This window comes from Poecile atricapillus, chromosome Z, assembly GCF_030490865.1.
Source record: "Poecile atricapillus isolate bPoeAtr1 chromosome Z, bPoeAtr1.hap1, whole genome shotgun sequence".
In the NCBI taxonomy this organism is placed as follows: Eukaryota; Metazoa; Chordata; class Aves; order Passeriformes; family Paridae; genus Poecile; species Poecile atricapillus.
This window is the reverse complement of record NC_081289.1, coordinates 79,736,015-79,753,032: the sequence shown is the minus strand read 5'-3', so window position 1 is coordinate 79,753,032 and position 17,018 is coordinate 79,736,015.

The following is a 17,018-nucleotide window of genomic DNA, read 5'->3' as shown; positions in this document are numbered from 1 at the left end:
CAGGAGGCATTGAGGGTCCTTCTCCTGTATCCTCATCATCATCATCCACTGGTCGATCGGTTTTGTCTGTGCACTTTCCACTTCTTGTGCTAGTAGCAACAGCCATTGGTTGAGGCTTGCTGTCTGGTTTAGCTACCAGCTTTGTAACTAGGAGGTTGGCTGCAGCCTGAGTAACTGGGGTAACTCTTGATTTATCTCCCTGTCCCCTTTCTCCCGTTTGCTGCCCTACAGTATCCAGCAATGTACGATAAGCGTATGCCAGGGCCCAGCTTACTGAAATGATCTTTTTTTCTTTAGACTCATCCTGACACTTCTCTTTCAGGTATTTCCCCACCTCAGCTGGATTCAGAATTTGTTCATGTGGGAAGTCCCAAACTACAGGGTCAGAGAATTCCTTCAGGATTTGGCCCATATCCTCCCATTCTCCACCCCACTCAGGATTTTCCATGCTCGGTTCAGGGGTCTCATCAGTCCCTCTAGAAATCTCAGCCCTCATTCTAGAGAGGCTGAAGACTGTATAGAGGAAACTTACCAGATTAAATGCCAGGAAGATGGTCTCTTTAACATTCAGGGGGAACTGAACACTCTCCAATAGTGATGTAACCGATTCAGAGGAGAAGAAGGAAAGGAAAGGTTGAAAAGCCTCGTTCCCTGCTCCTCCTCTAACAAACTGGGTGCATAACCATACCCATGAATCCTTTATATTTGGAACAGACTCCAGCACCTGAATAAACTTCTTGTAAATCATAATCACTAGGCCCAGCCCAATAGCTATTCTAATCTGTGCCCCTCTACTGTAAAAGCTATGTGTTAGGGACAATACCGGGGCTAGTTGTGGATAAGAAAATAAACCAAGGGACCATAAAGGTATTAAAACCTCAAAAAAGCCTAGCAACCAGAAACACATGAAGGCCTGCACCCCAAAAGACATTATTAATTCAAGCAGCATGGCTGGATGGCTAGGGACTGCTTTATCTTATCCCAATACAAAGTAATTGCCACTTCAATACAATCAGTACAGGGTTTTTCCACTCTCTCGTGCCACGTGCTGGGCGCCAATGAATGTATTTGTCCTGGTTTAGGGCAAATTTAGGAGAAAACTTCCAGTGGGGCTCCCCCCGGGAAGCAAACCCACGTGGTCCTTTTCCCCCACCCCCCAACCGGTTCGGGAAGAGATTTCTCTGAGAGAAGTGGAAAAAACCTGTTTATTTCACAGGCACAGCACCACTCAGCACAAAAATGAATGATATCAAGTTACAAAACCTCTCGCCCTTCAGAAAAGATGACAAACTTCAGAGGGTCTCTTTCCTGTGGGTGTTCGCTCTGTTATCAGTCCCTCTGGCGCTGGAAAATGCCGCTGCCCAGGCTGGGCTCCCGGTAGTCCACAGGTGCAAGCTCCCGGTGCTCCCCCGAGTCCCCAGTCCAGAGCAGGTTCGATTTGTTTCAGAAAAAGGGAAAGAAAACAGTCCAGGAAGACCTCTCTGCTCCGGCTAGTTGGAAAGCCAAGGCGATCTGTGTCTTGTTGTCTGTCTGTGCTGTAGTCAAAACTCCTGATGCGGGGGGAGCAAGTAGAGTCTCTGATAACAGACTCGGTGCTTCTTTTCCACTCACTTTTAGTCTCAGATGGAATTTTAAGAATATAAAACCTGTCTCTGGGTTAGGTGGATGAATGGGGATACAATTTAACATCATAATCAACCCAGGACACATACAGATTTATGTGAACCAACAAACATTTTAATTCTTCAAGTGGAATTGCTGATTTTCAGTCTCATAAAGGTTCTACCTTATCAAACAATGTCTGCTGTTCATGAATATCAACAAATAAATATATTTTAACAAAAATGTGATGGTAGTTTGGACATGCATCAGTTCTCCCCTAGAATGGAATTAGATTAGATTTGTTTGTTCAGCTTCATGTGCATCAAGAAGCAGGGAAGCATTCACTGTGGAAATGTGTTCAGTAATATTGCCAATATGAAAAGATGTTTTTTTCCACTGCTAGAGACAGATATGTATCCTAACATCAGGAAAATATTTTTTAAAAAATGTAGGCATGTGTAAGATGGATAAAGAGGACGGAAGTCACTTCCAAGTCAACTCTTGCAGCCCTTTTTAGTTTGAATTAATTTCATGGGATTTGATGAAGATTCTAATGACAATCTCATTTTATTTCTTTATTTATAATCTAAAATTCAAAGCTGGATATTATCCATATATTCAGCTTAACTGACAAAGAAAAAGGAGGTTTTTTAGATGCAATATGAATAGCACCAAATAAAATATAATTTTTACTAATCCTGAAGTATATACTTATATACGCTATTTTAACTACTAAAGAATTTTTCCATTTTTTATTTTAAAAAATGAATTTATAAGTCTTCTCTTTCTACATTACACTAGGTTTGTACATCAGGACTTTGCAGTTACTCTCCATTTGCCATAAAATGCAATGCAGTCTCAGAAAACCTTATCTGAACTTCATGACATTTGCTCTGAATTTTGGTAACATTTAAAAATGCCAACGGAGGATAAAAAAAGACTTAAAACATGTCTTTGTTGCTTGAAAGGTTTATTTTTATACATAATCACTATAATAAGGAAACCTAAATGCCATATTGTCAACGACATGTTACCTACTAGTTAAAATGTGAAAGAGGAAACTCCTCACCACATCGGACATGCCTTTCAGTGAGCTGGGATTGCGTTTTAGTGTTCTGTTTTTATGCTTTATTTATAATTTGATTTATTTCATGCAAATATCTCTCTTCTTGGGAACTCAGAACAGTCTCTTCTGGTTTCTCTCTCTCAATGACTTATTTCTTTATCCCCATTCATGAACACAGAGGTTGGAGAAAGTATTTAAAACCTGAGACCAAGAGACGGTAATACAATTAAAGAACATTTATGAGTTATCTCCATCTCAGTAGATAATTTTTTTAGAAATGCTTTGCCAAAGAAAGAACAGAAAGTAGTTTCAGGCAAAATCAATGAAAGGCATCAGTAGCAAAATTACTTACATTTAATTACAGCCTTTCTGGAAAGTGATACTGCATGTGGCATCCTCCAGTACAAGCTCTCTTACTTCCATGAAAACTAGCAATCACTCTCATTAGAAGTTTATCACTAATTGATAATTTTCAGGTTAGTTCATAACTAAAATGATAATTTTGACATAAAATGATAATTTTGACAATCATTTGTTTAATAAAATAAAGCCAGCTAAAATATTCTGTAAAGTCGGGGGCGGAAAAAATTTAGAACCAGAAATCCAAACCAAGATTATAAATAACTGAAACACATTTTAAGAATAAAAGAAAAATTTAAAATAATACCTTTTCATATAAAGAGCATAAACAAATAATAATTTAATGCTCATTTTTCACACATAGGGGAAATGATGGAAGTGTTGTTCTTGAAAACAAATTCCCCAGTCAACTCTAAAGATAGTGAACATTTTGCCATAATGTAGCTCATTATATTCAGCTTTTCTTTTCAACAGCATAACTACATAACACCATGGAAGTACACAATTTTTCCCCCCAACGCAGTGGTGGCAAATATAACATTATAAACAAGTAAGAAAAATGCTTTTCTTTCTTGTCGGCTATCATATTAAAAAAACCCTAACTGTAGATATAGCTCTCACTTATAGTTCTAATGTGTTAAAAACCAGCTTTAAATTGTCATCTGAAGTTATACAACTCTGTGCTTTCATGTCCACAACATCATGGAGAGTCAAGGGAACTTTATAAGGAATCTCTATAACATCTAAAATAATTTAGGATTATCAATCCTGATTCTACACCCACTATCAATTCCTCATAATCTGGGGCACACTCTGAAGTACTCTCTCTCAATCACAAACACATTGGAGATTCCAAGCAAAACAACTGGTGAAAATGTAGTACACAGTTAAAAGGCAGTATCACATGCTCAAAGAGCAGTATTTCTCAACAGTACAGTTCCATCCTTCCATGCCAAATCTGGAGTTCACTAATCTAGTTCCTGAATATTGACTTCTCATTTAATATTGTTGTGGACTGCACAGAATGATTTTTAATGCAGTCCCACCGTGCAGTGAGTTAAAAATAAAGAATTCCCCACTAGATTTCATTACTATAGTTTCATAGGTTTGCCAGTTTGCTTATTAAATGGACTAAGCAAGAATGAACATCACTCTAGATAGAAAGGGAAAAATAATGTTCCAGCATCACATAGGAAAGGCTGTTTCACAAGCGATACCTGTATCACACAGAGAACTGTTTTGGCTTTGGCATTCCTTGTTTTTGGATGAAAAGGGCCTGGGTTAAAATGCAGAACAAAATAAGTTGAATCTGGTGACATGAGAAGATGGCTGAACCTCTGTACAAACAGCTTACTGGAAAAAAAAAAAAGCAAAAGTGAGGAAAAAACCAGCAGCAGAGGTATTACAAGGTATGTTCATGTATAGATTGTTGCTAATTATTTTTAAAATAAAAGATATTTTACTTTCTAGGAGTACACTGATTCATGGAAGCTGGGGAAAAATGACAGCAAAATGCACAAAAGCTATTAATTGCAATGACATACTTGTTGTTCAGCAACCTTGCAGAGCAGATGAAAGCATTAATCTTCCATAAAAGGTATGAAAATAATAATGAAAAAGTTAAAAGCAATTAGAAAAAAATGGTAATGGTACATTTGTGCCAGATATAACACAACTCTTATGTAACCATTGAGTCAGTACAGTATCCATTCCAAAAGCAGCTTTTTGAAGATACCTTTTGGAAGATTATAAAAACGTAGCTGCAGTTCATTAGGTGAAGATGCAACTTACAAGGCACAGAATGAATTGGGGTTTTGCTACAAGTTATCCTTTTCAGAAACTGCATTTTCAGTAAACACCAATCATCTACTTATTTCGCAGTTCTCGTTGTTTGGGGTTGTAGCATAAACTGGAGACTTTGTTTCATTTCACTACTCCTATACCTACAGCAGTAAATCCTAACATGTTCTGTGGTTCCCAGAGGTGAGATCAGAGGCACCGGGCTAGGAAAGTGACAGAACAGAAGCACAAGATGAGAGAAAAGCATTTCTTTTTTTTTTTTTTTTTTTTTTTTTTTTTTTTCCAGTAACTTTATTATCATCTGATATTCTCCCCAGCAGAGGGAATAATTTTCTAGATGGGAATACATCTAAAGCTTGGACTACTTTAAAGGTAAATGTTATGTAGCTACACATACACAAATAAACACAAACAAAACCCAACAAAAACAAAAAACCAAAACTACAAACAAAAACAACAAAACCCCCACTTTTTAAACAAAAAAATCAGAAAAAACCGTCCATCACCACCACTAATTTCACCATATAAATGGCATTTATAAAAGGCACATTAAGTGTATCCACAAATAATTAAAATTTATCCTTTCCTCTGCAGTTCTACAAAACAGCTGGACTTGCAACTCAGTAGAGCAGAGAAACTATTACTTTTTGTAATGTCATTTTAGGAGACTAATGTAACAGAAAATGGCAGGCTATATTTAAAGGCAGCTGTATAAAAGCAATCTCATTCAACTGTAGACATTTTTAAAGGCCCTGATTGATAGAAATTCAGCTGTTAATTCTCCTTCATCAGTAGAATCAAATTTTAGTTGGGCTCAGGAGTACATTTACATGCATAAAACAGGTAATTATATACTAAACTCTCTGCTTCTTATATGCAATTACCCCTTCTGCATACAAAAGGGTAATTTTTGCAAACTTAAAGTCCATCAGCATTAGGCAAACATTATTTTTCTGATAATCAGTCTGCAGATGAATAAAGGAATGAGCTATTAATCTAATGACGTATCCTATACACTTTAAATCAGAATTTTTCCTCCCAGGCTAGTCCATATTGTATTTTTTGTTTGTAATTTCTCTGGCAGAGGATGCCCCATCTCACCACCCTGTTTCACACATCCCTTATTTTGATTATAGAGTTAATTGATAGACCAGAAAGTGCAATGCACAGATGCTTATGGCAGCTGGTGCACCAGATATGGAGAAACCATAATTTCTGTAAGTTATAGGTATTGAAAAATGCTCACAATCATTCATGACAATACTTTGTGCAGATATTTCGCAGTGCTGCTTGAGAGGCAGTAATCTACTGTCTCAAAAATAAAAAGGAGTACACATGGACATCTTTGGGTTTGGGAAGCAAGGTCGACAGCTAAGGGAAGTCTCATCCCTGGGTACCAGGAAATTCCCTGTGGACAAGCCAGGACCTCCCATCTCCTCTGGGTGCACCCATGATCAGACAGGGCAGAACTGAGGAATGGCTCTAGGTCTCTTCAGAAAAATCTATGAATTTCTGTAATGTTTGAAAAATAGGACATCATGCTAGGGATTCATCACTGTAATAACTAAGGGTACAGGAAGAAGTTTGTTTTCTTTGCCTTATTTTCCTTTACTCAGCTGTTCTACCCTACAAAAATGACCCCATTGTTTTTATTGAGATGTGGTGCCAAGGCAAATTTATTTGATATGGGGCATTTGTTTGATGCCGAATTTTGCCCCAAAAGGCGATGAATAACTGTCTAAGAGACGCAGTTTAAGTCAAATAGACAGGAGGTATTTTATTAGCAACGTGCACGTTGGGGAAATCTCTAAAGGGAGTTTTCCAAAGTCTTACAGCAAAAGCGTGCCTTTTATACAGTTTTAGGTTTGGAATTACATCATATCCATGCATATTCATATGGGGCGTGCCGTAGGCGGGGCGTGGGCGGAAACTTCTATTTTGAGGATCTTTTCGGGGGTCGTTCCGGTCGGCCTTCATCGTGGGCGAGGGTCTCCGAGGAGTCTTCCTCCTTAAACTTTTGAACTTCTTTCCAAATTTGGTCCTTTCCCGGTGTAGTTGGCCGAGTTCCCAACCTCCTAGGGCCAACTTATCATATTGACATTAGGCATGCTTTAGCTTCGGCTTAAATTACGCTTAGTCCGGTGATTTTTTTTATCCTTCTCTTTCCCTCCTGTCGTTGTGTTTATTACTTCCAGATGTTCCCTTCATATTCTATGTTTTAACCCATTATTTCTCGAAGGCTATCTATTTTATGGCTTCATTCCCCCCTTTTCTTATGACTTACGAATTCTTTCGTCAAGGTCTGATCCTAAGAGTGCTGATGTCTAATCCTAAGAGCGCTGATGCGCTCGTACCATAGCCCAAACCATTTGGGTCCTTTTCATTATGATCCTTAGCTTCCACCACATAAAAATATTTGTAAAAGTTAAAACCAACAGGGCTCCAACTACCAATATCATTGGGTGCACCAGGTAATTGAAAACCTGTGTGGCTGTTGGGGAAAATCCTGTGAAGATATCCCACCAATGATGCTGGCCTACTTGTTCTACTTCGGTGAGGACATTCTTTATTCTTTCTGAATCATGTTCTACCTGCCATACCATCCGTGTAGTTGTTTGATTCACTCTTTGCACCAATTCCTTTACTTTAGGGTGTGCGAGCATTGCTTTGAGAATTTTGACATCCATCCCTATTCGCAATTCTGGTGTTTCTCGATACAGGTTAAAATCTGTGTTAATTAGCTGTTGAGTAGTTATTGGGACAGTATAATGAAAATCGCAACCCACTATTTTGGTAAAGTTGCACACACAAAAGTTAGTATTGTTAGTTTCCTCTTGGCAATTATCTATAGTGACATTGTCACAGGCTGTCCGTACGCAAGCACACCCATTCCCTATATAGTAAACTTGTGACTGTGTTCTATTATGCAAAAGCACTTTAAAGGTGCACACTCTATTTTCAGCATCTAAGCATAAATCTTCTGCCTCTACTACAGCGTTTTCGCAAACATAACCTAGCTGTCCTCTAGGAATACATGCTTCTGTGCTAACCGATTGCCACTTATTTTTGATATAATCATAACTGGCCCAAACATTGTGATCTATTGGCTTGACAATGACATCTTGTTGCATTGTCCCTAGGGTGAGGATAGGAAAAATAGCTCTTTCCTCTGCCGCACTGATGGTGAGGACATAAGCTTCGATATGTTCCTGTTGAGGTTCATAAGTGAAATTTACTAATTGCCACCAGGCTTGGTGGTCCTTCTCGAATTGTGTAGTATGATTGTCCTTTAATATTGTTTCCCTTAGTTCTTGAGGTAATATACCTGACGTTCCTTCTCTCCCCATTCCGGGTGGATACACTGGTGTGCGTGAGACCATGGATCTATCGGGTCAGAGTCTCAGGGAAGAACTATACTTATCGAGAGTCCAATGATCAGGGTTGAAAGGGCTTGAGGTGAAGTCAAGGTCATGATGTCCGTTCCTCTTGTTTACTCTCTGGAGCTTTCTTGACCCGCGAGTAATGAATCCACGTAGGTCGCTCCTTGATCCGGACCGCGGTGAAGGTAGTCAGCAGCACTTGGAAAGGTCCTTCCCACTTCTCTTGTAGGGGTTTTCCTAAAAGATTCTTAACATACACCCAATCACCGGGGTTAAACGGATGCAATTTACAATCAGGTTGTTTAGGTTGGTGCTCTATTACCACGGTAGCATTCTTATCCAATTGTTTCCCTACTGTAATTACATAATCATAAATGTACTGGTTACTGATTTGGCCTATGGCATCCCCGTTTACAACTTGCATAGCATAAGGTCTACCATACAGGATTTCAAATGGGCTTAGCTTCTCTTTTGACCTTGGTTTGACTCTCAACCTCAGCAGAGCAATAGGCAAGGCTTGATACCATTGCAAATTAGTCTCTTGGCATATTTTGGCAATTTGCTGCTTAATAAGATGATTCATTTTTTCTACTTGTCCACTGGCCTGTGGATGATAAGGCGTATGTAATTGCCATTTGATTTGTAATGCTTTGCTTATTGCTCTCACCACTTTCGCACAGAAGTGTGTACCCCTATCCGAGGAAATACTCTTCGGTACCCCAAACCGCGGAATGATTTCACTCAACAGTATTTTGGTCACTTCTCTTTCCTTGTTTGTCCTGCAAGGGAATGCTTCAGGCCACCCAGAAAATGTATCAGTTAATACCAACAAATATCGGAGCCCCCCTTTTCTTGGGAGCTCAGAAAAATCAATTTGCCATACTTCACCTGGGAATTTACCTCGACTTATGGCTCCTTGGTGTATCTTGGTTCCCGTATTCGGGTTATTTCTCAGGCACCGTTCGCACTGGGATGTTACGTGCTTTATAGCAGTAAATAATTTCGGTCCTGCTATCCTGGTTTGCAAATATTGGTAAAGCGGATCCAAACCCCAATGGGCCTTCTCATGTTCTGCTTTTACAAACTGCCACATCACATTTCCTGGTACTACTAACTGTCCTGTTTCCAATTGACCCCAACCATTTTCTAATATTTTGCCCTTATTTCTTTGAATCCATTTATGGTCTGATTCCTGGTAATCTGGCTTGATACTGATATCCAGGTCTCCTGGTATTAGGGCCGTTATTCCCACTTCCCTAGACTTTGTGGCAGCCAATTTGGCCTCTGTATCTGCCTTTCTATTTCCTATTTCTGGAATAGTATTGCCTTTCAGATGTCCCTTACAATGCATTATGGCCACTTGAGCTGGGAGTTGGACCGCCTCTAGCAATCGCAGAACCTCCTCTGCATGTTTAACTGTTTTTCCTTGTGTAGTCAACAGTCCTCTTTCTTTCCAGATGGCCCCATGAGCATGTACAACAGAAAAGGCATATTTAGAGTCTGTCCATATATTGATTTGCATGTTCTCTGCCAATTCCAGAGCTCGAGTCAGAGCTATCAGTTCTGCCTTCTGGGCTGAAGTTCCTGTGGGTAAGGGGTTCGACTCAATTACCCTTTCTGTAGTAGTGACCGCATAACCAGCCATTCTTACTCCTTGCTTCACGAAGCTGCTGCCATCCGAGAACCAATTGTCCGCATCTTCGAACGGCTCTTCTTTGAGGTCCGGGCGACTGGAATAGACAGCTTCAATTGTTTCCAGGCAGTCGTGTTCGATGGGTTCTGCCGGGGCTCTTCCTTCTAGAAATGAAGCTGGGTTCACAATGTTAGTTACCTGAATGGTTACGTCATCTGATTCAGCCAGAACGGCCTGGTATTTTAGGAATCTGGAAGGCGACAACCAATGGTTGCCTTTCTGTTCCAGCACAGCTGACACGGTGTGGGATACTAGTACAGTCACCTTTTGGCCCAGCGTGAGCTTCCTGGCCTCTTCTATGTTAATTATCACTGCGGCCACTGCCCTCAGACAGCCTGGCCATCCTTTGCTTACTTCATCCAATCGCTTAGAGAAGTAGGCCACAGCTCTCTTGTGCGGTCCCAGCTGCTGTGCTAGGACTCCTAAGGCCATCCCTTGTCGTTCGTGGGAGAACAGCCAGAATGGTTTTGATACATCTGGGAGACCTAAGGCTGGTGCTCTCATTAGTTCCATCTTCAGCTTCTTGAAGGCTTCTTCTGCCTCGGGAGTCCAAACTAGGATGCTCTTAGCCTCCTTCAACAAATCATACAGTGGTTTAGCGAGTATCCCGTACTGGTAGATCCATAACCGACACCAACCTGTCATCCCCAAAAAGGCGCGCAGATCTCTCACCGTCTCTGGTTTGGGCATCTGGCAGATGGCCTCTTTCCTAGCTGCTCCCAGGGATCGCTGTCCTCTGGAGACTTCGTATCCCAGGTACACCACTTGTGTCTGTACCAGCTGTGCTTTCTGTCGAGAGACTCGATATCCACTTAAACCCAGGAAATTCAGCAAGGAAATGGTCCATTCAATGCATTCTTCCTCTGTCACTGTTGCTATTAGGAGGTCGTCTACGTACTGCAGAAGGGTGCCATCCCCCAGCGGCCCTTCCCACTGTTCTAGTTCCTTGGCTAACTGATTCCCAAAAACCGTAGGGGAATTGCACCACCCTTGGGGCAACACTGTCCAGGTGAGTTGGGTCTTTCTTCCACTATCTACAGATTCCCACTCAAAGGCAAAAATCCTTTGACTCTCGAGAGCTAAGGGGAGGCAAAAGAACGCGTCTTTTAAATCTAATACGGTGAACCAGGCCAAATTCTCCTTCAGTCTGGTCAAAAGCGTGTATGGGTTAGCAACTACCGGATGCAATGCCTTAGTTATTTCATTTACTGCTCTCAGATCCTGGACTAACCTATAGGTTCCATTAGGTTTCTTGACTGGCAGGATTGGTGTATTAAAATCTGATTCGCATTCTACCAATAACCCCAGTTCCATAAACCTCCTGATTGTGGGCTCAATCCCTTTCCTATCTTCTATCCTCAGAGGGTATTGTTTCTTTCTCACCGGTTTTGTCCCAGCTTTAAGTTCAACGACAATCGGTGCTGTTTGCTTTGATTTTCCAGGTATATCAGTAGCCCACACCAATGGGTACGTCTTGCTCAGGATTTGCTCGAAATTGTGGCTTTCAGGTTTAGGCTCTACACAACTGATCGTTAGGCTTAGAGCTGTAATCAGTTGTTCTTCATTTACTTGAAACTCCAATTGGTCTTTGTTAAACTTTATTACGGCCCCCAAGTTCTCCAATAAGTCTCTCCCTAGTAGGGGTTTTGGTGAATTTGGTAAATACAGGAACTGATGAATTCCCATTTGCTTCCCAATTTTGTATTTAATGGGTTTCAAAAAGTAAGCCTTTTCTGGTTGGCCTGTTGCTCCCACAACTTGCACAAATTCATCACTTTTAGGTACAAATTCTTGATTTAAAACCGAAAAGGTTGCTCCCGTATCAATCAAAAAGTCTAATTCCTTTTTACCCTCCCCTAGCTCTATACTGCACTAGCCGTTGATAGTGCTCCGCGTTGCCCGGGTCCCACTCTGGTTTACTGCTGGGAAAATTGTCTTCTAGTCTCCCCGATAATAGTTGGGCATGTCGCCTCCCCGTTTCCAATACGAGTTCCCTTTCCGTATCTGTCAACTCTGACAACATCACTTCTATATCCTCCCAATCAATATCTAAGTTCTTTGCCATTAGTTCAAACCTCTTTGCTACTCCCTCTGGATTCCTCCTGAAGTTCCTTGCCTCATCCCTCCAATTGTTCAAATCACTCGTCGAGAATGGCACCTTTGCTCTAGTCTTTTCCCCTACTATTGGCATAACTTGTCGGAGAGGAGCTATCGTGCGATTCCCTTTCTCCCCTTGCTTTGCTTCCCCCCGTGCCACAGATCTGGTGTAATACGAGTGACTGGTCCCCTCCCCGGGATTTTCTTCCTGTGCCTCAATGCCTTCCCTATTCTTTCTCTTCTCTTTCTTCTTTCCCCCTTCCTGCTCTTCATTTTCCTCTCCTATCTCTATCACACAATCCATCCGATTCTCATCCTGCGTCTGTCGCCTCTTTTGTATCTGCCCGCTCTTATCCTGTCCCGGGCTGCGGTTCCTCTCATCCTCTGCTCCCCCTCCACTTCTCTTATCCTCTATCTGAATTACTATGTTCAGTTTCTGTGAGTTACTCTCTGCCTCCCTTTCGCATGTCTCATTATCATTCTTCTTGCTGTATCTCAATTTAGGGACGTCGCCTCCCGGTGAATTGCTTTTATCCCCAGTCCTTGGTGCACTGGTTTCCATTCTACAGACGCCTCCATTTCTGGAGGTGTTGCTATCTCCATATGGACTGAGCTCGGGTATGCTACGTGCCTCCCTTCGGCTCTCTGCTTCTGACCCACTGCCTTCCTCCCCCTCAACCTCCAGTGTGGGTGGGCTGTCAGCATTCATGTAGCTCCCTGACCCCTGTGGACTATCTAGTCCCTGAGGGTTGTTTTTTCCTCTCGTCAATCCCTGATTTTAATGGGCTGCCCTCCTTCCAACCCCGGGCTCCCTCCCAGGTCCTTCCAATGCTTTAGGATGCACCCTAAGGGGGTTTTCATATTTACGTCCTTACTCTGTTGACCTCCCATGACTATCCCCTGTATCTGCGTTTTCTGTTAACCGAAACAGTCCCTCTCTCGCAACCACGATATGCTGATATATTTTAACACTTCATGCACACAGTCTCAATCGCTTCGTCCGTTTCCGACCTGGCTTCTCGCGAAGAACAGGAAATGCGGAGCAGGACTCCCTCTCGCTTCGCAGCTACGCTGCGTCTCACTCACCCTCACATACAACACACACTTATAAAATAAAATTGTTTTACCAGGTTTGGTCATAAAAAAAAGTCGCCCTCAAACTGTGAAGTACCGGCTTCCCAAATTCAAGGCACGTAGACAGCACAATGCGCGTTTCAATCTCTTACATAAAGAGTGACAAGATGTCTCCTATAAAACTTTGCAACAAACACATAAAACGAACACACAAAACACATACAAACACCAATGGTACCAAAACCTATGATGTCCGAGATATCGAACACAAATGGTACCAATTAGGGACAAACACCAATAGTACCAAAACCTATGATGTCCGAGATATCGAACACAAATGGTACCAATTAGGGACAAACACCAATAGTACCAAAACCTATGATGTCCGAGATATCGAACACAAATGGTACCAATTAGGGATTTTTACCAGGGCGTCCCCTGGTTTACCCTTCGGTGGTCACGTCTGACCCCCGTGTCCCAATAAAGCGCTTTAAACCAAAACCAATAAACAATTAAAAATACCTCTTAATTGGAGCAGGAGATGCAGGGAATCCTTCCTCTGCCGAAGAGCGCTGGTCCAGGAGGGGAGTCTCTTCTGACAAAAATCCGTCAGGGGCCCCAGAGGGTCCCGGCCCCGGACCGGCTCTTCGGAGGGAACCCCTCAAAGTCTGAGTCTCCTGTTTCGTCCCATCTGGGTCGCCAGAACTGATGCCGAATTTTGCCCCAAAAGGCGATGAATAACTGTCTAAGAGACGCAGTTTAAGTCAAATAGACAGGAGGTATTTTATTAGCAACGTGCACGTTGGGGAAATCTCTAAAGGGAGTTTTCCAAAGTCTTACAGCAAAAGCGTGCCTTTTATACAGTTTTAGGTTTGGAATTACATCATATCCATGCATATTCATATGGGGCGTGCCGTAGGCGGGGCGTGGGCGGAAACTTCTATTTTGAGGATCTTTTCGGGGGTCGTTCCGGTCGGCCTTCATCGTGGGCGAGGGTCTCCGAGGAGTCTTCCTCCTTAAACTTTTGAACTTCTTTCCAAATTTGGTCCTTTCCCGGTGTAGTTGGCCGAGTTCCCAACCTCCTAGGGCCAACTTATCATATTGACATTAGGCATGCTTTAGCTTCGGCTTAAATTACGCTTAGTCCGGTGATTTTTTTTATCCTTCTCTTTCCCTCCTGTCGTTGTGTTTATTACTTCCAGATGTTCCCTTCATATTCTATGTTTTAACCCATTATTTCTCGAAGGCTATCTATTTTATGGCTTCATGTTCATAAAAAAACTATACCATGGACTTAAACCTCAGTTTTCACAATGCACAGTGAAAGTCTGGGGTTTGTTATACGTTGTCAGAATTAAGCAACTGCGATGTCAAATTCTCACTGGTGTCATTCCAGTAGAATCAATTACTTGGGATAATGGGAAAAAGTCACCTCAAGGACAAGGGCTTATTTTGATTCTTTTCCTATTTTGCAGCACGATGGAAAGTTTCACTGACTAGAAGTTTGCAAAAATTTTATCTCTTATCCAGGATATTTTAGCTCTTATTTATTTTACCAGGTCTTCCTATGCCTTCCTAAACTGCATTAATTCCTGGCTGGCATTCCCAAGTACATACACATCCATAACCAGCTTCATCTAAGCTCAACTGCTCCAGCAGCTCTTATTGCACTCATTTAATTCATTTTTTTATTCTTCTAGCCATCCATCTCTCCAGACCACAACACTGCAAGGATATAGCAGGAGACTGTCAATAGCCTTGAGAAAGCTGAGGAAAATGGTATCCACTGCCTTCTTCTTTTCCACAAATCCCACCTAGTTAGCCTGTAAGATAATCATATTGGACCAGTAGCATTTATTCTTGATGAATCCATGCTGACCCCTCCTAGTAATATTCTCTTTCAAGTGCTCAAATATGTGCTCCAAGAAAACAAACTATTCCCAGGGACCAGGGAGAGGCAGACTGGTCTGTATTTCTCATGTTTTCTTAAGATTTGAGACAATTTGTCCTCCAGCTGCTGAGGGCATCTGATTTCCAGAACCACTGAAAAATGGCATAAGGTGGTCTCAGTATGATATGAGCCATGCTCTCTCAGCACTCTCTGACTGGCAAACAAACCCCTACCAAGGATGGAAATGGGCAAGCATGATGTGCCCATGAAGCTCATGGAATCATGTGTGGTGTGACTGACTACAGCTGTTGCAAAGAATCTAACTGTATCTCAAATGAGGTAGTTTAGATTAATTTGTTAGGAATCTGTACTAATACCAAATAGAGTTTTGGTGATTTCTACACAAGTCGATATAAATAAAGGATGATAACTTATTAAGCATGACAGAAGTTGTCCTCAGTAACTGCCAATATCACTATTTCATGATGATTTTTTCCATAAAGATTGGCAAATTGACTAGGCTGAGCTGAAAATAAGCTCATTATAGTAGAGATCTTTCAATACACATACACACATATATTCCATATTCCATCAAAATCCATTGAACTGTAGAATCACAGTTTGTTTAAAAAATAAATTGGAATTTAAAACCAGCTTTCATCATGCCTGATTGATGATACTCATTTTGTAGGTAAATAGCGGTAAATTTCAATTGACAGATACACTGTCAGCTTGTCACTGACAAATATTTCATGTCAGTCTTTAGCAGAGTTACAAATTTCAGTTCAGTAAGAGGTGGGATACTCTCTCCTTGCTTTTAGCTAAAGCAACTTGTCATTTTAAACCACGCAATAATAAAAAACCAGGGTGGAAAGGTGAATATGGCATCTATAAATTGTTATCACACACCAATAAATCAATGCAAATGTGTTACATGGACACTACCCCTAGATGAGAAAGATTTTTCTTGTGACTCAGAGGGTAAATGTTGTCTTTGCATTCTGTTAACAAAATAGAATCACAATGGCTTTCAGAGAAGAACAAAGACTTGTACAAATGAAAAACACAGAGTCATTTAACTGGTTTTACAGAAATAAGGGTCATGCACTTACAAAAGCCAGAGTTAGTGGATTTGTACAGGCACCTAATACACTTGAATTGTTCCAGCCTCTCCTTCAATGCCTTACAACCATCAAAGTAAGGTAATAAAAAAATAGAGAGAACAGGTTATCAATTCTACCAAGGCCTCCAAGTAGTGAATTAGTGCCACTAATAGGTGACTTAGGTGAAAACAGGTAATAGGAAGAAAGGTGGAATAATTTAGGGATATGAACACTACATACACTCATTTGAGATTGTTTTCAACCTAAGCATGCATCCCAGTGCAGAAAAACCCATAGTCTAATCTACTCCTGGATACAAAAAATAAAGGCAGATCAGTTTTATTTCCAACTAGATTATAAAATGAGAGCATTACATGAGAGTAAAGGCAGAAGAAAACTGGTACATTGCTTTATAGTATGCATATTCTGAACATTAAGACATTTAAAGACTGTCTTAAAAGGGAAAAAAAATCTGCTCTTGGTTGAGAGTGAAGGGACTGTAATATTTTCAAATTAAATTTAAGAATTTACAGATTATAATAGCTTAGTAGCTCTGTAGCAATATACGTGTGTTTACATATATTTAAAACTTTACCAAGACATTTTCTATTAGCACATCCTTTCGGACCTAAACCTCCAGAATCAGGATATAGATGACTTCCTGGCAATAATTTTCAGTTAAACCTTGTGTTAAGCGTTAGGTAAGTAGTAATGTAATGGTGAGGAGCCAATTTAATTTTGATTCTGTCTCAACACATTGTTAAGGGGCATGTAGAGGAGGGGGGGTGAACATGTGCCACTGTGTCACTCTATTAGGAACGGCAAGAAGAACGACACAGACTCTCTTGGGAGTCGATCAGGAGAATTTCTCCCTGGTTTATTACTTCAGGTCTTTTTTATAGACTGATACGTGAAAAGTACAGAAAAGAAACTCTTATTGGTTAGTAAACTA